Here is a 26,791-nt window from a genome sequence, read left to right on the forward strand (position 1 = left end):
TTGGGTTATTTTTTAATCACATTGCCTTTGAAATTTGTTAACTATTCACTTTTAAATCTAAGGACTTGAAATTATTTTGATACATAATATCTTTGACCTAGTATTTGCTATTAGAATAATTTGAACCATGGATCAAAAAACTGTGATACATTTACAGTAATGGAATACTACACAGCAGAAAGAGAGAAGGAGCTCTGACCCTTCACAACAGTGTGGATGGAAATGGAGACCATAATGCTAGGTGAAATAAGCCAGGCAGTGAAAGACAAATACAATATGATCTCACCTATAAGTGGAACCTAATCAACAAAACAAGTAAGCAAACAAAATATAACCAGAGACATTGAAATAAAGAACAAATTGACAGTAACCAGAGGGGAGAAGGAAGGGGAATAATAGAGGAAAAAAATGAAAGGTCATCAAGGAACATGTATAATGGATCCATGGACAAAGCTTTGGGGGGGAAAGATTGAGGGTGGAAGGTGATGGTAGGTGAGGCAGGGGAAGATGGTGGCAGGAAAATGGGGACAATTGCACTTGAACAACAATAAAAAATAAAGAAGTAAAATAACTATCTATTGAGCTCTTCAAATGATTAACTGTGGAAACCTACTTAGCATAAAACAGTTGAGAAAAGTTCCAGCCTTTCCTATAATTTTAGACAACTGAATTTACCTCAAATAAGGCAAAGGATAAATTTAAACTATATCTGTGAAATGGAAGACTATTTATACAATAAATCAATGATATTTACTAATAACTAGTAATGAAATTAGTTTCAAATATGGGAGAGTCACTCAGAAAAATAGCTACATGTTTTTTTTAATTCCTTAGAACTCATTGCTGTCCTAGAATGAACTATGAACAACACAATGATAGATGGTCACATTGCAAGTCCTATATGGCTGGTGTCTAGGTTCTTATGTAGGTTTCACTCATATGACTCTGGCCTTTGCTGTATAATATTGCTTTTGTTAATGGGGAAACATGATATAAACAGAAAAAAACATGATATAAACAGAAACTTAATAAGTTTCTGAGAATGGGGATTTGATCACTTGAAACATTCCTGTAACCATGTAAGGAACCTGTGGCTCTACTACAACATGAGGAGACTATGTGGAGATGCCAGTGACAGCCTTCATCCAGATCAGGACATATGAGTGAGGCCATCTTCAATCTTCTATCTACAGGTAGGATGTCTCAGTATCCTTGGAGAGCCACTAATAATTTTGTCATCAAGAATAGATTTTTCACTAGAGTTTGGAAGAAGATGGCAGAGGAGTGAATGGAAGTCACACTAACCTTCCCCTTGTACCAATCTGGAATTACAACTAAATTGTGGAGAAATCACACAGAACAAACAAATAAGCAATAGCAAGAGATAAGCCTTATAACCTCAGGCAGACAGAAGAATCAACTTCAGCACCACCTGTTTAGTAAGGAGCACAGTAGAAACTCAAGGGGGTGACTGGGTGCCCACAGGCAGCAGCACCATAGGACAATTAAGTGGCTGGTTGGATCTCCCTGAGAAGAATGAGATCTTGACCTTAAACTAAGATTTCCAGCCTAGAGTGCCAGGGCCCCCCAAATTATACAGACAACAGATATTAGTAAAAAGTGGCAGGGTTGATCATTGCCAGAGATGGATGGCTAGAGGTGCAAAGAGTTGTTTAAAAGGCCAACACAAAAATTTTCATTAGCAGCTACTTACCCTGGGCTCCTGCAAAGCCTGAGGCAGAGTGGGCTGGAGAACCTGAGTAGAAACTGAGGATGAAAGCTTTATTTATTTATTTATTTATTTATTTATTATTTTTTAAAGGATTTTATTTATTTATTTATTTAGAGAGAATAAAGGGAAGAAGAAAGAGAGGGAGAGAAACATCAATGTGTGGTTGCCCCTCATATGCCCTCAACTGGGGACCTGGCCCACAACCCAGGCATGTGCCCTGACTGGGAACCAAACTGGTGACCCCTTGGTTTGCAAACCTGCACTCAGTCTACTGAGCTGCACCAATCAGGGCTAGGGATGGAAGCTTTGGAGTGAGAACTGAGAGAGTAGATGCTAGTATTCTGGTGCTGAATCGTCTCCCATAGGGCAGTAGCCATTGCGGTCAGGCAGACCACTCCCTTGAGCCACAGCAGCTTGAGGGTAAATAATAGCCCTGACCCCAGGAGGGATTCTGCCCTGCCCTACAGTGCTTAAACCAGACTGCTGTGTGCAGAGTGACTAGATTAACAATGGAAGGAGACAGCCTCAGACAGTAGATACCTAGAAGCCTCTAACTGGCTGCCGAAGGCCAGATGGGGTCAACATCTCACATCACCAGAGGGGGATCCAGAAAGAAAAAAAAATAGTACTAAATACTAGAGGCTACCCAGATGAAATCCACTGTGGGCTTCTCCATTATTTGTGATATTTTCTTTCCTGCACATCTTTTTAACATTTGTTTCTTGTCTAGGAGGTTTGTGCATATTAAGTCACTAGATTTTATACTATAGTTTATTTCAATTCACATATTTTACCCCTCCCTTCTTTTACCCCATTTTACCTTCTTTCTTCTCATTATTTTCATTGAAATTTTGTTTTCTCTTTTGCTATAATGTGTTGCCATTCTGTACTCTTACTATTTCTTTCCTGGTCCAGACACAGAAAACCAATTTTCTCGTCAATAGTTATCTCATTTTTTCCCCACTCTTAAAATACCCACATTCTGTCTCCACCTCTAGCAGTCATTTCTCATTGATTGTGGGTAGAGAAGTTGTTGTTGCAGTTTTTTTCAATTTTATCACTGGATCTTCACTAATTTTGTATTTCAAATTTTAAATTTTGCTGGTCTCCTCTCCTACTGGGGTTTTTTTTTTTTTGTCTCAAATTTTTAATTCTGCCCTGTCTCAGCCTATTTCTTTTTTTACCTCTTCTATTTCTTTTTCATTTTGCTCTTTTATTTGACTTTATTCTCCTTTTTTTCCTTTCATCTCAAATTTTAATTTTTCCCTGTCTTAGCCTGGTATTTGTTCCTTGCTCAGCATTCCCTCTACCTCTATCATTTCAAAATCATTTCCCATTCCTCTAGACATGTCTTAAGCTTTTATTTCTTTCTTTTTCCCTCTTATTTCCATGTGAACTATACTACTTTTAGCTCATTTATTGTTGATAGTGCTGTAGTGGATCTTTCCCTCCAATTTTTCTCCTACATTTTTATTATTTATTTACTTTTCTCTTCCTTTTTCTTTCTCTCTCTATTTTATTTTATTTCATTTTTATTTCTGTTTAAACATACTGCTATATGCTTCCCTTCTCATACTCCATTCCACATTCTCCATTTCCTTTTTTATTCATAATGTAAATTTTACTTTCTCTCTTTGCATTGCTCTGACCCCCAACTCTTAATAGTGCTCCTCCCTCTACCCTCTCAAAATCTTTTTTCTTTGAGTAAGTCATCTCATATTCACTCTCATTTCTTGTAATAGTCTTAACCCCTTTGCACTCATATTAACACTGTTTCATTTACTTTTGATGGTGGGATAATGGAGTGGAGTTATTTTTATGGGTGTGGCTTTGTTTCCTGGGCTTTGTGGTTTTCTTCGGGCAGTACATGAACAACAGCATAAAAGAAATGGTGGGCACAATAAACTTCAGTCAACCACCTGGAGGGAAGGACCCATCAAATAATGACCCAACAACAACCAAAAACCAATCACATCCATAGAGTCAACATTAACAGCATAAAGGGTATGCCAAGAACATCAGGTTCAGAATAAGGAGACTGCACACTGAATCTCACAGGTCTCCTATCATAGAAGTTCACAACACAGACTCAGGCAATCAAAACAGATCAATTTAAGAAGCAGAAACAAACAAGAAGAATCTCACATAAATAGGAAGACAAGGAAACAACCCCCAATCAAAAGGAAAGGAAGAATCCTCAGAAAGAGTGATAAATGAAATAGAGGCAAGTCAACTATCAGATATTGAGCTCAAACCAATGGTTATAAGGAAGCTCAATGAGCTCAGTGTAAATTACCAAAACTACAGGGAAACTATGAGGAACTTACTACATAATATAACAGCATGAAAAAAGACATAGAAATAATCAACAATGGTGAAGATGAAAGGAAGAATACAATTTCTGAACTGAAGAACACAGTAGAAGGTGTCAAAAACAGACTAGAGGAAGCAGAGGATTGAATCAGTGAGCTGGATGACAAGGTAGGAAAAAACTCCCAGGAAGAGCAAGAAAAGGAAAAAAGACTCAAAACGAATTAAGAGGGGTTACAGGAATGGCAGGACAACATGAAATATAAAAATATCATATATTGGGGTACTAGAAGAAAAAGAAGAGGAGCAATGAAGAGAAAACCTGTTTGAAAAAGTAATAATTGAAAACTTCTCTAATCTGATGAGAGAAAAAGTCTAACAAGTCCAGGAAGAACAGAGGGCCCCAAACAAGAGGAACCCAAAAAAGCCCACTCCAAGACATATCATAAATAAAATGGCAAAATTCAAAGACAAAGAGAGAATCTTAAAGGCAATGAAGGAAAAACAGAAGTAACAAGGGAGCCCTAATAAGGATAGCAGCTTACTTCTCAATGGAAATACTATAAGTCAGAAGGGAATGGCAAGAAATATTCCAAGTAATGAAAAACAAAGGCCTGCAACCAAGACTGCTCAATTCAGCAAGGTTTTCAATTAAAGTGGAAGGTGAAACCTTCCAGGGAGCTTCTTGGATAAAGGAATACACCTTCACCAAACCAGCATTGCAAGAGATGCTAAAGGGACTGCTTTAGGAAGATGAAGAAAAAGAGAGAGAGAGAAGAATGCAGGTACAAAGGGAGTAAAATGGCAATGAATATGTACCTATCAATAATAACCTTAAGTGTAAATGGATTAAATGCTCCAATCAAAAGACACAGGGTAGCTGAGTGGATAAGAAAACATGGCACACACATATGCTGTACACAAGAGGCCTTCCTCAGAACTAAAGACTTACACAAACTGAAAGTGAAGGGTTGGAAAAAAAATATTCCAAACAAAGAGACAGGGGGAAAAAAAGCCAGGGTAGGATTAATTATATCAGACAAGGTAGATTTCAAAACAGAGGCCATAAAAAGAGACAAAGAAGGACACTTCATACCACTCAAGAGAAGAATCCATTGAAAAGGCATAAATATTATAAACATATACACACCCAACATAGGAGTACTCAAATATGAAAGGAAAATCTTGGAGGACTTCAAGAAAGATATAAACAGCAAAACAATTTTAGCAAGGGATTTTAACACCCCACTATAAACAATTGACAGATCTTCCAAAAAAAAATATCAACAAGAATTTTTGGAACTTAACAATGCCTTAGATCAAATGGAACTAACTAATGAATATAGAACTTTTCATCCCAAAGAAGCACAATACACATTTTTTTCAAATGCACATGGAACATTTTCAAAGACAGACCATATGACAGGGTTCAAAACAAGCCTCAACAAATTCAAAAAATTGAAATCATATCAAGATTTTCCCAAGACCACAAGGGCTTAGAACTAAAAACCAACCTCAAGGAAAAAATTCAAAAATATTCAAACTCAAGGAGACTAAACAGTATGCTGTTAAACAACAAATGGATTAATAATGAGATCAAGGAATAAATTATAAAGTTTCTGAAACAAATGAAAATGAACACATAATAGTCTAAAAACTATGGGACACAAGAAAGTCAGTCTGGAGAGGGAAGTTCATAGCATAGAGTCCTACCTAAAAAATTTAGAAACATTTCAAATAAACAACTCAATTCTACATCTATAAGAACTGGGGGAACAACAAACGCATCCCAGAAAGAGTAGGAGGAAGGAAATAATCAAGATCAGAGCAGAATTAAATGAAATAGAGACCAAAAGAACAATTCAAAGGATTGATACATCCAGGAGATGGTTCTTTGAAAAGAAACAAAATCAACAAGCCTATAAGCATACTCATCAAGAAAAAAAGAGAGAGGACCCGCATAAATAAAATCAGAAATAAAAGAAGAGAGATTACAACTGATACCACAAAAATACAAAGGACTGTAAGGAATTACTACGAAGAAGTATATGCCAAGAAATTTGAAAACCTGGGTGAAGTGGACAAATTTCTAGAAACATATAATCTTCCAAAACTGAATCAATATCTGCCAGAAGCAGATAGCCTGAGCAGACTGATAACAAGTGGTGAAATTGAAGCAGTAATAAAAAACTCCTGCAACACAAAAGCCCTGGATTGGATGGCCTCACAGGTAAATAGTACACATAATTAAGGAAAACCTAATCCCTATCCTTCAAAGAATTTTCCAAAAAATTCAAGAATAAGGGAGACTCCCAAACTCTTTTTATGAGGCTAGCATCATCCTATTCGCAAAAACAGGCAAAGACACAACAAAGAAAGAAAGCTACAGGCCAATATCGATGATAAACTTAGATGCTGAAATCCTCAACAAAATATCGGCAAACTGCATTCAGCAATACATTAAAATGATCATACACCATGATCAAGTGGGATTCATCCAGGGATGCAAGGATGGTAGAACATTTGCAAATCAATAAACAAAATATGTCACATAAACAACAGGAATAACAAAAATCACATGATCATATCAAGAGATGTGGAAAAAGCATTTGATTAGGTACAGCACCCATCTATGATAAAAAAGCTCATCAAAGTGGGAGTAAAGGAAGCATACCTCACATTAATACAGGCCATATATGAAAACCCAACAGCCAACATCACATGCAACAGGCAAAATTTAAAATCTTTCCCACTGAGATCACGAACAAGACAAGGATCTCCACTTTCACCACTTCTAATAAACATAGTATTGGAAGTCCTAGCCACGGCAATAAGATAAGAAAAATAAATAAAAAGCATCCAAACTGGAAAGGAGGAAGTACAACATCATTGTTTCCAGATGACATGATAGTATATATGGAAAACCCTATAGAATCCACCCAAAACCTACTTGACCTAATAAGTGAATTTGACAAAGCAGCAGGATACAAAGTCAATATTCAGAAACTGAAGACAGTTTTGTAAACCAACAATGAAATATCAGTAACAGATATAAGGGGAAAAACTTGTTTGCTAAAGTAACAAGAAAAATAAAATACCTAGGAACAAACCTAACAAAGGAGATGAAAAATCTGTACTGAGAAAACTATACAACTCTGAAGAAAGAAATTAAGGAGGACACAAATAAATGGAGCATATACCATATTCATTGATTGAAATAATTAACATAATCAAAATGTCTATACTACTCACAACAATTTATAGGTTTAATTCAATCTCTATTAAAATACAATGACATATTTCACAAATATAGAATGAATATTTCAAAAAATTATATAGAACCATAAACAACCCCAAATAGTTTCAAGAAGTTTGAAAAAAAAAGAACAAATTAGGAGGCATCACCATATCTGGCATCAAACTATATTACAAAGTCACAGTAATCAAAACAGTCCATTACTGTTAAAAGGGCAGACGCATAGATCAATGCAACAGAATAGACAGCCCAGATATAAACCCAAGTCTCTATGGTCAATTAATATTCAACAAAGGGGGTAGAATCATAAAATGGAGTAAAAATAGCCTCTTCGACAAATCATGTCAGGAGATATGGGCAATGACATGCAAAAAAAAATGAACCTTGACCACCAACTTACACCATACACAAAAATAAACTTAAGGATGAAAGACTTAAATATATGTCACAATGACATAAAAGTTCTATAGAGGAACATAGGCAGGAAATTCTCAGATGTTCCATGCAGCAATATTTCATGGGTAAGTCTCCTAGAGCAAGGGACATAAAGGAAACAATAAACAAATGGGACTTCATCAAAATAAAAAAGCTTCTGCACAGCTAAAGAAACATTAGCAAATTGGAAAGAGAATCAACTGTATGGGAAAATATGTTTGCCAATTATACATTGGACGGGGGTTTGATCTCCAAAATATAAAGAAGTAATACAACTCAACTCCAGGAAGACAAGCAGTCCAATTAAAAAGTAGGCAAAGGACCTGACCAGACACTTTTCTAAGGAAGACATACAGAAAGCCCAGAGACATATGAAAGGATCCTCAGCATCACTGGCCATCAGAGAGATGAAAATGAAAAGCACAATGACATATCACTTCACGTCAGTCAGAATGGCCATCATAAACAAATCAGCAAACAACAAGTATTGGAGAAGTCATGGAGATAAGGAAACCCTAGTACATTTTTTTTTTTTTTGTGGGAATGCAGACTGGCATAGCCACTATGGAAAACAGTATGGAATTTCCTCAAAAATCTAAAAGTGGAACTGCCTTTTGACCCACCAATTCCACTGCTGGGGTTATTCCCCAAGAATCCTGTAACAGTAATTTAAAAGAACCTATGTATCCCAATGTTCATAACAGAAAAATTTATGAAAGCCAAGTGCTGGAGGCAACCTAAGTGCCCGTCAGTAAATGAGTGAATGAAAAAGCTTTAGTACATTTACACAATGGAATACTATGCAGCAGATAGAAAGACGGAACTTCTACCCTTTGGGCAGCATGGATGAATCTGGAGAACTTTATGCTAAGTGAAATAAACCAGGCAGTGAAAGATAAATACCATATGATCTCACCTATAAGTGAAATCCAATCAACAACAAAAAAAAACAAACAAGCAAGCAAAATACAACCCAAGACATTTTGATAAAGAGCAATTGATAGTAACCAGAGGGGAGGGTGTAGGGGAATAATGGGGTAAAGAAGGAAAAGGATCATAAAGGAATATGTACAAAGGACCTATGGACAAAGTCAAAGGAGGAAAGGAATGAGAGTAGGAGGTGGGGGTGGGTAGGACAGGAGAAAGTGGAGATAGGAAAATGGCGACAACTACTTGAACAACAATAAAAAACGATAATAGATTTAATTGGTATATATGACTTATACAATAAATATTTAAGTTTAAAGTAACTTTTATATTATCAATTTAATTGAGTAAAATGCCCCTCAATCACTCTCTTAAATGATCTGTATTTGTATTTATCCACTCATCTATACATGTGGTGTTTCCCTTAATTAACCCAAGGAAATTCATATATATCAGTAGATAATTATGGTAGTTTATTGTTCTTGATGTGATTACATCTTAGAAAGAATTTATTCACCAACAATTTCATCACCCTCAGAAAGAAAGCAGTGCAAATATTTCTATTTTTTTTTGCCCTTTGTAGAGTAAATTACCAATAGAATGAACACAATGTATTCTATAATTCAGTGTTAGTCACTGTATGACACAAATACCTTTAACTATGGTTAAAATTATTCTGGAATGTACTCACTTTCTAATCAGAAAGTCACATCTGGGCATAGCCTAAATCTAGAAAATAAGAAAGGACATACTAAAATTATTATGTTAGAATAATATAAAGTTAGATCCATTTTATAATATACTCATAAACATCCACATAATGGATTATTATACATAAATTAATATGACATTATATAGCAGAGAATGATTATAGAATCTAGTGGATTGGTGAGATTGTCCTCTACACCTAGCATAAAACCTGGAAACCTTAAGGTAAGTGTTGGCAGACTTTATTTTATTACCAAAAATATTCACCAAAAATTAATTTAAAAGATAAAACATATACATTACTTTATATAAAAATAAAGCAATCCTTAAGAAAAAATTTAAAAGATTCTAACCTGACATATTACAAAGTAGAGACATAAATTATCAATAAAATTTCATAAACCCTATGAATTAATAAAGCATAGAAAGTTGTAACAATGAAATATCATTATTAAAAGTGGAAAATTTAAACACTACATTGTTCACAGAGGACACTGATAACCAGATTCTAATGATGGAAATTTTAACTGAATAAAAATTTTTAGACAAAATGTCAACATTTTTACAGAATTTGAAATGATCTTACATTATAAAAGGCTTATTATCTTACTCCAAGTATTAAAGCTATAACCAATAACCAAGTGGTATGCTGGAGTCAAGTCATATCAGCTCACATGAACCGACTGTTAAATTTGTGGGAATTTTGTGATCTGGTATATAAACATAGTCATTTTAAAAAAATAAATTACTTAAATTTAGAACTAAACTGTATTAAAAACAAAATTAAACCTGTACCTCATGAATTAATGGTCTCCAAGTTATTGACATTCGTTCTTCTGTTTCTGTGTAGTGAACATATTCTATGTTATAGTATATTAGGGCTTGATTTTACTTATGATGTCATGCTGGTAGCTTGACATGAGCCACAGTGGAAGCATTTTTTACCATGGACGCTGTTTATTTTGTATACATAAATTATGAAATATTTTAAAAAGTAGCCCTGGCGTAAATCAGTGGATTGAGCGCGGGCTGGGAACCAAAGTGTCCCAGGTTCGATTCCCAGCCAGGGTACACTCCTGGGTTGCAGGCCATAACCCCCAGCAACCGCACATCAATGTGTGTATGTGTGTCTCTCTCTCTCCCTCCCCCCCTCAAATAAATAAATAAAATCTTAAAAAAAAAAGTAATAAAAGTTACCAATGGACATGGGATAATAATAGGTTAGATGGGGACTAGAAGTGGAAGTAAATATTTCACTTTAATCTTTTGTTCTTGTTTTTTTAACAAGTAAATAAAAATAAACTCATTAAGTTCAAAATTGTTAGAAACTAAAACTTTTAAAACAAAAAATTCCCATGAGAACCATAAATATGTAGTTAAAATAAACAAGACTTCAACATGCTAAATATTTTGTCTAAGCAGAATATTATTTTAGGTATGGGAAAGAAAAAGTTTTCACACATTCTTCTAGTTACAGGTATAGAAGTGGTGGTATTAAATTGTATTAAATTTAGATGTGGTGATAGAGTTTAAGGTAATTACTTCATTACTGAAAACATTGCCTACCATAGTGGTTCCTTTGAAATATTTTCAGCTGAAAAAGTACTGAACTTATCTGTGAAAAATCTGCCAAATTTGATCTGAAAGGAATGCTAACAATGTAGCATTCCTTTCATATTTTAACCATCACATGTTCTTGGACTTTACATTATTTCAGGGGCTTTTTTTTTTATTAAATAGGTTTGTAAACCACCAAACATTCTAGCTACACATTGAGATTCATCACATAAATCAACTTCCAGTGATATTTCTTTGAATAAAGTCAAACATTTAATAAAACATTCAGATGTAAAATCATGAATATTCTCAAATGAAATAAAACGACTCTGTAGGGACAGTTTGACACTTACGTACTTACATCTTTTCTTTTCCCATTGCTTCATTTACAATCTAATATTCAAATATTAATGTAAGAAAAATGAAAGGATTATGAAAAATTTAGTAGTTTTTTAAATGGATACTCTGTGCAGAATACAGAAAATGAAGTAGTGATTCAAGCAAAATTTATTTCTTGAAACCTATTTGTATTTATCCATTTATTATATTCCTTGTTGAGCAGAGAAAATTTTTAGTAAAATAAATATTATATTGCCATTCTTTATTTTAATTCTAAGATCTAGGACATGTTCAGAACATTTGGGGGGTGTTGTTCAGATGTCAGAGAATTTACACACTGTAGAGGCATAATTAGAACTAATTTTTAATTTCTTTAACTTCTTTGGCTGCATAAGCTTATTTTTGATCCCCAGGGTGCAATTCATGTTTTTCTTGAGCTAGACATCTAATATTTCAGAAGATCAAAGTTTCTTCCTAGTCTAAGGAAGAGCAATCAATATGCTTTGCCAAAGTCAAGAGATTATAGAGTAGACTTAAGGGGAAATAAATATATATATTTACTTATATTTCACTTATTGTTTATATCTTTCTTTTGATTTATGGTTTTATCAGGCCTTCAGATGCACATTTATAGTTGGCTCAAGGATCACATAGCTGATATTTCTTTTGATTTAAGTTATATGGATATTTTTTTTCTGTTTAACTTTTGCTTTTGGAAAGGGAGATCAAGTTTATCTTACATTTCACATTAATTGTATTTAAACACTTATTGCAACTTAGAAATTTAGAATGCACTTCTGTTCTTCTAACAAGTCCACATAATATTAATGAAAACACTAATATATTTTCTCCCATATTCTACAGATTCGGGGCTAACAGGAAACCTTCTGAAACTGAAAAATAAAGCTTGCTGAATCTTGCAAATTGGTGCCACCCAATCATCTCTCAAACATGCTCAAGAAAATCAGATTGACAATTGTCACATGGCTGAGGATAAAAAAAATGTCTCATCCATTTAACAAACATTTTTACATGTATATTATTGTGACACTTCTGAAGATGAGTTCAAAATGAAGTAGTTCTCATCTGTAATTGATTATTCTTCTACCTTTTTAACTTTTTTCTTTTTTTGAATACTTTTCTTTAAATCCTCACACAAGGATATGTTGTTTTTTTTAATTGATTTTAGAGAGAGAGGAAGAGAGACAGAAAGATTCAGGTGAGAGAAAAGTATCAATATACACCCTGATCAGGTATCAAACTCACACCCGCTCCATGTACATGAGGATGCTCCAAACAACTGACCCACCCAGCCAAGGCACATTAAAAAAAAAGAAAAAAAGAAAAAGAATCATTGAGGGTAGAAGGCAGGGATGGGTGGGCAGGGTGGCATGGTGGGGTGAAAATGGAGACAACTGTACTTGAACAATAATAAAACAAATTTAAGAAATTAAAAAATGATAAAAAGGAATCTTTATGGGAGCTGATTTTCTTGTCCTTCAAGAGTATATGGTTTTGCTCTCACTGCCTTCATGCCTTGGGATTTGGAGGTGTCTACCTTGTTCCATATTGTGGCTTTTAATCATGGTTCATGGCCTCTATATATTAAAAAAACTATTTGAAATACATATGTTAGATTTCTGTATTTGATACCTACAATTGTTGCAGTTTTTACTGACCTCCCAGTTACATACAGGGTGGGGCAAAAGTAGGTTTACAATTATGAGTACACAAAACACAGTTTATTCTTATGCTATTATGTATTAATTATTATATTATTTTCCATACAAACTGCAAAATTTTGCCCCATCCTGTAGTTTTCCTAATATGTTAACCCTTTATATACTGTCATCCTCTCTACTTTCTTCCTGGTATCATTACTGTATCTACTAGCTACATACACTACTCACATTCTTATTCATTGTCCTTGACCACCTCACTTCCAAAGATTCCTTTTCCTTCCCATTTAATAATCCACTTTTATAACTCTAATTAGTATTCACAAATAGTACCACATTTAAATTCTTGATTTTTAAACATCTCAATTCCCTACCATTATCTCATATTGCAGTGTGTTGTCAATGGATTTTGAAAATCTTTATCCAATGGAATATCAGTTCCTTACCTGTTTCAGTCCAACTGTCCTATCAATGACCCAGATTCCAGCCCCTCTCTTCCATTCATATTTTAACTCCTCAATTATTTTCCTTTTCATCTCTATTATACTGTCTTGATTTTAATTAAATACCATCATAATAAAAATGCATTGCATCTCCCACTATAAAGTTAAAATGATCTTTCCTTCAAGTTCTACTCTACCTTCTACTCAATTCTCTTAACTTTTACAAGATAGATTCCCCAAAATAGTGACTATACTAAATGTATCTACTTCCCAAATTTCACAGTTCTTTCTCTAACAAAATTTAAAAGAAAACTATAATTTTTATTACTGAAACCATTTTGATCAAGATCATCAAGGACAACTCTTGCCAACTACAAAAATCAAATCTCATGTTGTTGTCATAGTATCTTTTTAGCAGTATCTGGCTCTTAACTCTTGGCTTTTGGGATGCCACACTCTTCATATTTTCATCTTACCTTATGGCTACTTCTACTAATTCTCCTTTTCTGAAACTCCTTGCCAAAAACATTTAAGACATTTTTGGGAACATCTATGTGTCATCTTTTTTCCCTATTGACACCATATGCAAGATGATTTCATTAAGGTGTGAGGTTTTCAATATCACAGGTACACAACTAAATTTTAGATATGGGGTTCTTACTTCTCAGCTGAGCTCTGAATCAATATATTCCACTGCCTTTTAAACAGCAGTACTAGAGAGTCTCATGGAACTGTGCTTGGTCTTTTTCTTTATTCTCAACCTCACACTCAATTCATCACTATGTCATGCTTTCTCTACATAAAAAGTGTTTCTCAGATATGACTGCTATAAATCTACCTTAAAGCAATTTCCTGTAACATTACCATGTCTTCCTGATTAATTATCCAGCTAGCATCCCTACACCCATTGTGTCTTTTACCCACACTATGTCTGGAGAGATATTTTTAGAGGAAAACTGATCATCTAATTTTGCTGTGTAAACTAAGAATATCCATGGTCCAAAACCTGACTACCTTACCGACTTCATGTCTTAATTATTTTCTTCATGCTCACTTTGCTATAGCCACATTGACCTCCTTGTTATTTTTAAATCTGTTGCCTAGTTCTTCTCTTTCTGTCTTTGCTATTGTAGTTTCTACTGTCATCATTTTTCTCACAGGTATCCTGCCACCTGGTAATTTCACGGGCATCAGGTCTCTTTTCAGATGTTACCTCTTTAGGTATGCCTTCCCTAATCACCTGTGTAAAACCTTATTACTCTTCACTGTCTCACTGTGTCTTCAATTTTTTCATAGATTTTTATCACAACTAGGAATTAACTATCCATATATCATATTTCTCAATTATCTCCCTTCTGCCCTGCAATTTAAATTTCATGATAGTTGGTCTTGGTTTTCTTCATGTCTGTATTTCCAGAGTCTAGAACAGAGCTTCACACATAGTAAGTACTTGATTAATATTTATTAAACCAATTAACCCTTACTATATTTTGCCTAGTTATCTGATCCAAGCTGAGATAAATAAATGTTTAGGCAGAAGCCTTTGAAAACATAAACCCCAAGTTTTGTTTTGTTTTTGGTTATATATGTTTCTGTATGTAGAGCAGATTTTATTAATTCTTTTACTTAGGAGAATTTCTAGAAAACACACATTTTTAAAAATTCTACAAGAAGACACCAAATGCAAGGATGTGTTATTGAAAAACATTAATCCGTAATAGCTATTTGTTCACTGATAGAACAATAATATTTAAATATGCAATTCATTTTCCTTGGGAAAAGCTCCAGGTGCTCCATCAAAATGGACAAAATGGATGTTCTATTCATATGTTATAATATATAGGAAATTACCAAGTGATACCACCTGAATCCTTCACTATTTTCTTGCATTTATTTTAGTATAAGACTGGTTGTGGGTAATTGTATTCAACATATCACTTCTTAGTTCATTAAAGCCTAACTACCTGCCCAATCTTGATTCAATTATTTAAAAATACTAATGCATTCATTCTAGCAAAGTAACATATCTACAAGATAATTACTTCAGTGGAAGAAAACACTTCTAGTGTGTGTGTGTGTGATTAGAAGATGGGAGATGAGTAGGTGGAAGCTGAGCCAATTTAATTGTGCCCCCATTATAGACTTCTGGTTGATCTTCTGATAAGTGAACTGAACAATCAAGAGAATCTCAGCTGGTATGGATTTTTGAAACCAGGGAGTCTAGATGATGCTTTGCTCCCTGTAATAAGAGATTATATAAGTTGAGGGGGACATACCCTCTTTGAGGTGTGTGCAGCAGAGGAGAGATCATACAGAAAACACAGCTTAGTGCAGGGGTGTCAAACTCATTTTCAGCAGGGGGCCACATCAGCCTCGTGGTCACCTTCAAAGGGCCAGATGTAATTTTAGGACTGTGTAAATATGACTACTCCTTAACGAGGGGCAAGGAGTTTGGCATTGCTGCTAAGTAGAAACAGGGTGCCAGGCCTAATAAAATAAGGTGGAGGGCTAGATTCAGCCTGCAGTCCTTGCGTTTGCCACCTGTGACTTACTGGCTCCCTTTCCTCTTTAAGTGGGGCCCTGGTTCCACACAGGGGAATCACCAACCCTAATTGGGAGAGACTGGGAAGGATACACAAAGTCTGGGAGACTTAGGCTACACACACACACACACACACACACACACACACACAGAGTGAGTAGCACCTCCATAGCTGCAGGGCTAACTGAACAAGTTCCAGAGAGAAACTCTATCACCTAAAACTGTCAGAGACACTGGCAGGCTGTTGGCAGCCCTGTCTGAGAGAGACTTCATGCTTTTTGGGGAGGTGGAGCATGTAGAAGCAGTCCAGGGCTTGGTGCTGAAGTCAAAGAGCCACATAGAAATCCTTTAAAAGATGAGTTGAGGTGAGACTTGGCAGGGACCCTGTACTCACAGATGTGTGCAGTGGCTCTACTAACACAGAAACAAGAGATAAAGTGCAGTTTGATCCCACTGAGTCCAACTGCACAAGAAGAACAGAAAGTGTCATGCTTGGAGGCAGATGCAGACTGCAGACCACCTGTAGTCTCAAATGGGTTGTTTAAAGGTAGGCTAGGACATAATCTGATATTACCAGTGATGAATCCAGAAAGAGAAGACAGTGGCAAACATTACACTCTATAGAGGTAAACACCACTGCTGTCTTCTTCATTATTTGCATTATTTTTCTTCTGCAGAGTTTTAACATTTTCTTTTTTCTTCAACATTGTTCCTATTTCATTATTTTTCTTTATTTTTGTTTGCTTCAAATCTCATATTTTACTTGTTCCTTCTATTACCCCATTTGCTTTCTTCCTTCCTCTTCTTATTTTTATTTTTTCTCTTGCTATTTATCCTCCTTCCAGCCTCTCAAAACCACTTGTCTTGCCATTAGTCATCTCATATTGTTCTTCCCTTTCTTATAATATGCTTATTCTCTCTCTCCCTTTATTAATCTTTGTTCATTGGCTGTTGATATGGTGATTGTTGTTTCATTTTTTCAATTTTACTCTTAGATGTTCACTATTTTTGTATTTCAATGTCAAATTTTAGTGTTCTCCACTTGCACTTAATTTTGCCTTCCTCCCTCTCTTTCTTTGTCTGTTCTAAATTTTATTTTATATTTTTCTCTATCTTAGACTGGTTTTAATTCCTTATTCTTATTATGTCTTCTCCCTCTTTCCCCTCAAAATCACTTTCTTTCTTTTAGAAATCATACAATCTTTTTTATCTTTCCTTCATATCCCCCTTCTACCTGTATTAATCTTTACTCCTTTGTCATTGATATTGCTGTGGTGAATGTTTTTCTTCACTTCTGTTCCTATTTTTCCACTACTTTTTTATTTTTTAATCTTCACATTATACTCTTCCCTTTTCTTATTTTATTTTCCTTCTTTCCTCCCTTTTATCTTATGATGTAAATTTTAATTGCTTTCCTCTTTCCATACTCCTATTTGTCTTATTCTTGTTATTCATATTCTTATTCTTGTTTCTATTCCATACTCTTATTTTTCTCCTCCATATACCTTCTCAAAACCATTTTTCTTTCCATTAGCCATCTCATATTTGATTTTCCTTTCACTTTTATTAATATTTGTTCATTTGTTGTTGATAGTGTGGTTGTGGTTTGGGATTATTTATTCAGGTGTTGATATTATTAATTTTTTTGTTCTGGCAACACCTGTAGAATGGCATATAACATATGGTAGGCAGTGTGACTCTCAGTCAGCCAGCCAGAGAGAACCCAACAAAGAATGACCCAGCAAAAACCAAAACCCAATCACAACAAGACAGCTCACATAACTAGCATAAAGACCATCCCAACAGCATGCAGTTTAGGAGATCAAGGAGTCCCAATGCTCTCCTACCACAGAAGGCTACCCCATGAGGACAGGGAAAGCAGATAAACCTAATGAGCAGAAAGAAACAAAAATAGTCACCTAAAATAGAGAGACAGAAAATACAACCCCCAATAGAAAGAAAAGGAAGAATCCCCAGAAACAGTATTAAATGAAATTGAGGCAAGCAATCTATCAGACATAGAGTTCAAAATAATGGCTATAAGGATGCTTTATGACCTCAGTGAGAACTACAAGGAACTCTATGGAAGCTATAAAGAACTTACTGTGAAATACATAGCATGAAAAAGGACATAGAAACTATGAATGAGAGCCAGAAGGACATGTAGAATACAATATCCAAAATGAAGACTGCACTAGAGGGAAATAAAAACAGGCTAGATGAAGCAGAGAATAGAGTCAGCAAGTTGGAGGGAAAGGTAGAAAAGACACCAAAACAGAGGAAAAAATGAAAAGAAGATTCAAAAGAAACAAATATAGTTTAAGGGATCTGCAGTACAACATGGAACATAATAATCATATCATATGGTTACCAGAGGAGAAGAAAAGGAGCAAATGATAGAAAACCTGTTAGAAAAAGTAATGAGAGAAAGCTTACTTAACTTAGTAAGTGTAAAAGTCACTGAAGTCCAGGAAGCAAAAAGAGTCCCAAACAAGATGAATTCAAGAAGCCTACACCAAGACACATCATAATTAAAATGACAAAAATTAAAGGCAAAGAGAAAATCTTAAAGGCAGAAAGAAAGAAACAGCTAGTAACACACAAGAGTGGTCCAATAAGGCTGTCAGCAGATTTCTCCTCAGAAACACTACAAGCCAGAATGGAATGGCACTAGATATACAAAGTAATGGAAAGTAAAGGCCTGCAACCAAGACTACTCTACCCAACAAGGCTCTCATTTAAAGTAGAAGGTGAAGTAAGGAAATTCCCAGAGAAAAAAAGGCTAAAAGAGTATATCTTCACCAAACCAGCATTGCAAAAGATGCTAAAGGCACATTTTAAGAAAATGAAGAAAGAGAGAGAGAAAAGAGAAATACAGGTGCAAAAGAAAAAATAGCAAATAATAAGTATCTATCTGTAATAACCTTAAATGTAAATGGATTAAATGCTTCAATCAAAAGTCATAGGGTATGTGAATAGATGAGAAAATATGATTGAATATTTGCTTTCTACAAAAGACCCACTTCAGAACAAAAGATCTACACAGGCTGAAAATGAAGGGATGGAAAACAATGTTCTAAGCAAATGGGCATGAAAGAAAATCTGGGGTAGCAATATTTACATCAGACAAAATAGACTTCAAAACAAAAGCCATTGTCAGAGACAAAGAAAGTCACTACATAATACTTAAGGGAATGGTCCAACAAGAGGATAAAACCCTTGTAAACATATATGCACATAACATAAGAGCACCTAAATATATAAGGACAATTTTGGAGAACTTTAAGAAAGATGTTGCTGGCAATACAATCATGGAAGGGGATTTTAACACCCTATTGTCAAAAATGGATAGACCTCCCAAAGAACCAATGAAGATATTGTGACATTGAATGACACTTTAGATCAAATTGTTATAATTGATATATACAGAACTTTCACCCCAAAGAACAAATTATACATTCTTTTCCACTGAGCCACACCAGCCAGGGCTAAAGTATACATTCTTTTCAAATGTGCATGGGACATTTTTAAAGATAGACCACCTGATTGGATACAAAAGAAGCCTGAACAAATTCAAGAAAATTGAAATCATATCAAGCATTTTCTTGGATCACAATGGTTTGAAACGAGAAACCAACTCCAAGGGAAAGAACTCAAAAGTATTCAAATTCATGGAGATGGAATAGCGTGTTATTAAATAATGAATGGGTTAATAATGAGATCATGATTGGACATAAATATTCAGATAAATTGCACTATATAAAACAAAGAGAGGCAAGCAGGCCCTTTTCTTCATACATCTCAAGCCTTTATTTACTGTGTCTCTCTGATATTCCTTCTTACTGTTTTTATATCTCTTCTTCATTTACAAATTCATAGACATAATAGTGAAGTGTGGTTTGTTTGTATTTTTGTTTATGATATACATATAAAGGGTTTGCCTTAAAATTAGGAGAAAGGTAAGCAAAAGGTTTCACATGAAAAACAAAAGACACTATGGTAGCCACACATAATTTTACCTACATAGACAATTCACAGGCTATATAATTTTTCTATCTTAGTTTTTACTTGTCTCTTTTATTTCACCTAAATATTAGTTTGAATCATAAAATTGTTTTTACAAGGTAAAATTTCTTTAGGTTGAATATTGACACTTCCACTGATAATGAATCAACTTAAAACAATATGCTCAGGAGCTGTATAGTAATTGTGAGTGTTGAAAAATCTACTTGATAGGAATTTTAATATCAAATGTAGAAATAAAATTTGAGCCAATGTTTTTTTTTAAGATTTTATTTATTTATTTTTAGAGAGGGAAGGGAGGGAGAAAGAGAGAGAGAGAGAAACATCAACATGTGGTTGCTGGGGTTCATGGCTGCAACTCAGGCATGTACCCTGGCTGGGGATTGAAACTGCGACATTTTGGTTCGCAGCCCTCGCTCAATCCACTGAGCTACGCCAGCCTGGTGAGCCAATATTTTTGGAGTATAATATGCTTGAAGGAATATCTATGCATATGAAAGTCAGGAATCGAGTGGAGAATTTGGAAAAACATCACTGAAATATTACGATGAGTAAAAAATTGTCCTAGAAATATGGCTAAGACCTAAAGGGCCTTATATCTTCATATTTTCAAGAAACCAACCCACCAGGTTCTAGGATTTCACAAATACCATGTACTCTGCCATGTGTGACTCAACCTAACTATCCTAACAAATCTATTTTCTGTATATATTGAAGATGAGGGTGGTTTGAGAAACACTTGAATGATCATCATTTTGGTGAAAGTTTCCCCAAGAAAACAAAGCTTAATTAATTTCCAAGAGCCAAGTGAGAGGAAGTACTCACAAAAGTTGGAGAAATGTCTGATAGAGGGGTGGACTGGCATTTCTTTCTCAGTCTGGGTATCTAATTGGGCATTATACATTCTCATATTTTCATTTGTTACCCGAACAAATACAGCAGAATTGAAGAGAAGTGGGATGAAAGGAGGATGAACAGTGAAATAGCATGAAGATGGTTTCCTTGGCTTGTCAAGATTAATGAAATTTCTGTAGACTGAGTGTCCACCATAAAAGGTAAATAAACTTTAGTGATCTATTCATTTTTTGTAGAGTATGTTAACAATAAATGTTGCACAATGGACTATTGCCTATAATTTATGAGAGGAGACATAGGAGATTTATTTTAATACACACTTCCCATAACAGAGAACTTTGCAATGAGAGGGTCTTTCAAGGAACTCCAGAGAACCCATATTTATGCACAAAAGAAAGTTACCCTGGAACACCTGCAATATAGTTTCCATGGCTAGGGACGGTGCATTAGAAAAGTAGAAAACAAACTAGAACAAGACAAACAAAAAAACTATTGCTACTTCACCTAGTTAGTGAATTTGCCCTTTTTTCTCCTCCTCTTCACACAGTAGTGGAAACTTTCCAGAGCTTAAAGTATGTAGGTGAGTAATGTATGTAAAGGGAAGGCTGTGTTCCAGTACCTACTCCCGAAGCCTCAACCCACACCTTAAGTATATACTGGGGGAGAGAACAACTTTGAATTTGTCTTGAGATGGTAGATTAAAAGTTTGCTAAAGTTTAATAATTAAAAATTATTGACAGTTTAGGAGTCCTAATTAAGCTGTTGCTAAGATATAGAAAAAAATTTGACAAATCATAGTTGAAAGTAATGATTAGAGAAAATAAATTCATTACATATTTTTATACACCAATAGAGTAAAACTTTTCACCAAACTCATTATATGAGTAAAAACACAGTAACAAATAATGGATTATTGAATAAATATTAGGTAATTTAATTTGTGGTTTTCTTTATCAGGGAACAAAGTGTCAGGGTGGTCGGGGTAGGACAAAAGGGTGGCTGGACTACAATCAAGATGGCAGCTGAACTATAACCCAGAAGAGATGGCTGATGTCAGAATAGGAACCACAAATGATATGCTGCCTCTTTGTTCACAAAGGACCAATCCTCAGCTCCCATGGAGAGCCAACCCACAATAAAACCCCACCATTTTTCCCGCTCAGGGCAGACTTTTCTCACCCCTCCCACTGTGCGGACCGAGAAAACCTCCCCCGGGGGTGCGCAAACCCCAATAAAAAGCTTTATACTGTCTAACTTTTATTGGTGATTAGCATTTATTTCCTCAGAGGAGCCTAAAAATCCTTTCACAAAGCAAAAGGTAGAATGAAAGGTTTACAAAGGTTTTCTGCAACTTACACTTTCATTACTTCACTAAAAAGCAGTCCTCTCTGAAGAGTTAATAACTTGATAGGTGTGTTCACCTCAGATCAAAGGGACTATGATAAAAGGCATTTTTGCCTCACCTCACCAGAACCAAACTAACCAAGATGACAAGAAAGATAAAAGAAGTACCTGCTTCAACATGTAGAAAGTCCTAGCTGTGCAAAGTCAGAATGAAAAAAAAGTAAAAAATTTAGTGAACAGCTTTGACTTTGTCCAAAAGATCATTAGAAATAGTGGGATCCCTTCTTAATTTTGTTTGCTTCTCTTAAAACCCAGTGACTTCATTCATTGGATTATGGGAACTATAAGCTATTCATTCAGGGTGATTGTATCTGCATACACGTGTGCATTTCTGGAATGACAATTTTGATATGGTAATTTTAACAAACTCATAATCTTATGGACATTGTTTATTAATTTGATTTTATTACATAAACTTAACCTATATCCAAAGGAATCAAGTTCTCATTATGCTAAGCAAAGTTGAAACAATGTCATATATTTTGACTTTTGAAATTTCTAGGTAACAAGGCATTCATAATTATAATAGTCCATAGCAGTAATTTCTAAAATCATCCAGGACAATTTTATTTGTCTTGACCACAATATGAAAGGATTTTCTGTGGGAAAGTAAAAATTCCCCCTCATGAGAATGATTTCTAACTTTTAGGGATATTAACTCAATAATCCAATGTTCTTTTGAAAAGCCTGCCTCCTTGAAATATATTTAGTAATTTCATACTATGTAATGTTTTTTATTCATCTCCAAATAAACATGGCAAGTAAATGTCAGCCTGGGAAGTAAATTTAATTGAAGAGCTGGCCTTCAATGTCAGGCTGACTTTCATTTTTATATTCGTATTTGAAATATAGTGTGCAGCAACATGCACATTCATTCTGCTTACGGTAATATTTACTGTTTCCCTGTAGTAGTAGTTGGAACTTTCATTTTCATCAAAATCCCAAATATATCCACTGATATTTAAATACTGTAGACACATCTAACACATGGGAGTTCTGAATATATTTTGGCATGGGAATTGAAGACATCTAGCAGTAATTAGGTGTCTTAATAAGTGTTGACCTGATGGTTTTGTTTCTTAAAAGTTATCATGTTCAGTTCCAGAAGAGGTAGCTTAACTTTTCAAAAGTCATTAAAACTATTCCAGGGATTTAAGGACTCAGTGGGTGACTTTGAAAGAATTCAAATTTAACCCCTAAAATATGAAGTGATAGGAATTGTCAAACAACACTTATAAATAGCTGATAATTATACTTTTTAATTCTTTGATAAAATATTAATAAAATAAATTATTATAAATACTGATAAATATTTACATTATATATGGACATGTGTATGTACATATATAAAATGTATACAAGTACACATGTATATGTAGTGTATATAAATACATGTAAAATAAAATGTGAATATGCAATATATGTTTTTAAAAATCTTATAATAGTTGCAATAACTCTCAATAAATGTTTAAATCCATGACTTTACTTAAGCACCTAGATTGCTTTATGAACACCTTATTCAACTATCACTCATGAGCAAGAATTTTCTTAAGAAATGTAATCAACAGATTATTTCATGTAAGAAATTTGAAGTTGAAAATGCTCTTTCCTCATAAAACTTTGTACCTTAGGAGATACTGATCTTGAATTTAAGACAACTATGACCATTACAAAGTTGTTGATGGCATGTGATTACTTTAGAGAAGTCTTAAGTCTCTACCCTTATGGCAAAACATTTAGTACACTAAGTTCACTCTCAAACTATTACCAATGTGTGTGTGTGTGTGTGTGTGTGTGTGTGTATACATATCTCACTCCTGGTACCTGAAAGTTACAATATTTTCAGTTTACTTGGTTGTGTATGTTTCATTAAATTTAATTTCCATTGTATTATATACTTATATCACAATTGGTAGTGTTTTCTATAGGAAAATCATTGCACTATCCTTTTCCTAACATTGTCATTTCATATATCCTTGAATTATTAGAATTCATTCTCTGGTCAGTGATCATGAAAAATTTGATTGAGCTAGTACTCTAAAGTAAGATCATTGCAGTGAAAAAAATAAATTGATGTGGTCTCTAAACAAAAATTAATAAACCCTTCAAAACATCGGGAAATCCATACATCTATATATTTTTAAAATTTTCTATTGTATTTTTTCATTACCATTTGTCCTCCTTATACCCCCTCTCTACCACAATCACCACACCGTTGTCTATGTGCATGAGTCCTTTCTCCTTTTTGCTTGATCTCCAACTCCTAACCCCTTCCCCAGAACTGTTACCCTGTGCTCTATCTGAATCTGTCTCTATTTTGCTTGTTAGTTCAATTTGTTCATTTGATTTTACATATGAGTTAAATCATATGGTATTTGTCTTTCTCTGATTGGTTTATTTCATGCAGTATAATCTCCAAATCCATCCATGCTGTAGCAAAGGATAAAGTGTTCTTTTTTATAGCTGAGTAGTATTTCATGGTGTACATGTCCCATGTTTGTTTTATCCACTCATCTACTGATGGACACTTAGGCTGCTTCCATATCTTGGCAATTGTAAATAATGCTGCATTGAACTTAGAGGAGTTTATATTCTTCTGAATTGGTGTTTCAGGTTTATTCAGATATATTTCCACAAGTAGAATCACTGAATCATAAGGTAGTTCCATTTTTTTTTATCTCCATACTGCTTTCAATAGTACTGCACCATTCTGCATTCCCATCAACAGTGCAAAAGTGTTCCCCTTTCTGTATACCCTCACGAGAACTTGTTGTGTATTGATTTATTGACAGCCATTCTGACAGGTGTGAAATGGTATCTCATTGTGGTTTTAATTTGTTTCTCTGATGATTAGTGATGTGAGCATCTTTTCGAATGTTTATTGGCCCTCTGTATGTACTCCTTGAGGAAGTGTGTATTCAGGTCATTTGCCCATTTTTTAATTGGATTGTTTGTTGTTTGTTTTTGGTGTTGAGTTTTGTAAGTTCTTTATAAATGTTGGATATTAACCACTTATTAAATGTATTGGTGAATATGTTCTCCCATTCAGTAGACTGTCTTTTTAAAAATTTATATTTATTTATTTTTAGAGAGAGGGGAAGGGAAAGAGAAAGAGAGGGAGAGAAACATCAGTGTATTTTTGCCTCTCATGCACCATCTAAAGGGGACCTGGTCAATAACCCAGGCATGTGCCCTGACTGAGTATTGAACTGGCAACCTTTTGCTTTGTAGTCCAGCACTCAACCCACTGAGCCACACTAGCCAGGGCCAGTGGACTGTCTTTTTGCTTTGTTGATGGTTTCCTTTGCTGAGCAAAAAACAGTTAGTTTGACGAAGTTCCAGTTGTTTATTTAATTCTTTTCTATCGCTTGCCTGAGGAGATATATGAGATAAACTATTGCTATGAGCATGTCTGAGATTTTGTTCCCTATGCTCTTTTTCTAGGATTTTTATTATTTCTTTTTTTCTGTTTCTTTTTAACATTTTTTATTGCTGTTCAAGTACAGTTTTCTTTCTTTTCCCACCACCCCTCCCCACCATCCCAGCCCTTCCGAACTCCCAACCCTGTTTCCACCCTCTTCCTTGTTATTGTCCATGTGTCCTTTATAACTGTTCCTGCAAATCCTTCATTCTTTTCCCCTATAATCCTTTCCCCTCTTCCCTCTGGTCACTGTCAGCCTGTTCTCAGTTTCAGTGTCTTTGGTTATATTTTGCTTGTTTGTTCATTTTATTGATTAGGTTCCTGTTAAAGGTGAGATCATATGGTATTTGCCTTTCACTACCTGGCTTATTTCACTTAGCATAATGCTCTCTAGTTCCATGCTGTTGTGAAGGGTAGGAGTTCCTTTCTTTTTTCTGCTGTGTAGAATTCCATTGTGTAAATGCATCACAGTTTTTTGATCCATTCATTTACTGATGGGCACTTAGGTTGAATTTCTGATCTAACATTTAAGTCTTGAATCCATTTTGAATTCATCACTGTGTGTGGTATAAGAATGCGGTCTAGTTTCATTTTTCTGCCCATATCTGTCCATTTTCCCCAGCCCTATTTATTAAATAAACTATCTTCAGTCCATTGTATGTGCTTACTTCCTCTATAAAATATTAATTGACTATAAAGCTGTGGGTTTATTTCTGGGCTTTACATTCTGTTCCATTGATCTATGTGTGTTTTTATACTAGCACCATTTTCTGTTGATTACTATGGCCTTAAAGTACTATTTAAATTATATAGTTTGATTCCTCCAACTTTGTTCTTCTTTCTCAGGATCACTGTTGGTATGTGGTGCCTTTTGTGATTCCATATAAATTTTTGAAATATTTGTTCTAGGTCTATGAAATATTTCATTTGTATCTTTATAGGAATTGCATTGAATCTATAGATAGCTTTCGGCAGTATGGACATTTAAATGATGTTAATTCTTCCTAACCATGAACATGGTGTGTGCTTCCACTTATTTGTATCTTCTTCAGTTTATTTATTCAGTGTCTTATTATTTTCTGCATTAGGTAATTAACATCCTTGGTTAGATTTATTCTTAGTTATTCCTTTGGAAGCAATCACTAATGGGATTGTTTTCT

This window comes from Phyllostomus discolor, chromosome 3 (assembly GCF_004126475.2).
Source record: "Phyllostomus discolor isolate MPI-MPIP mPhyDis1 chromosome 3, mPhyDis1.pri.v3, whole genome shotgun sequence".
Lineage (NCBI taxonomy): Eukaryota > Metazoa > Chordata > Mammalia > Chiroptera > Phyllostomidae > Phyllostomus > Phyllostomus discolor.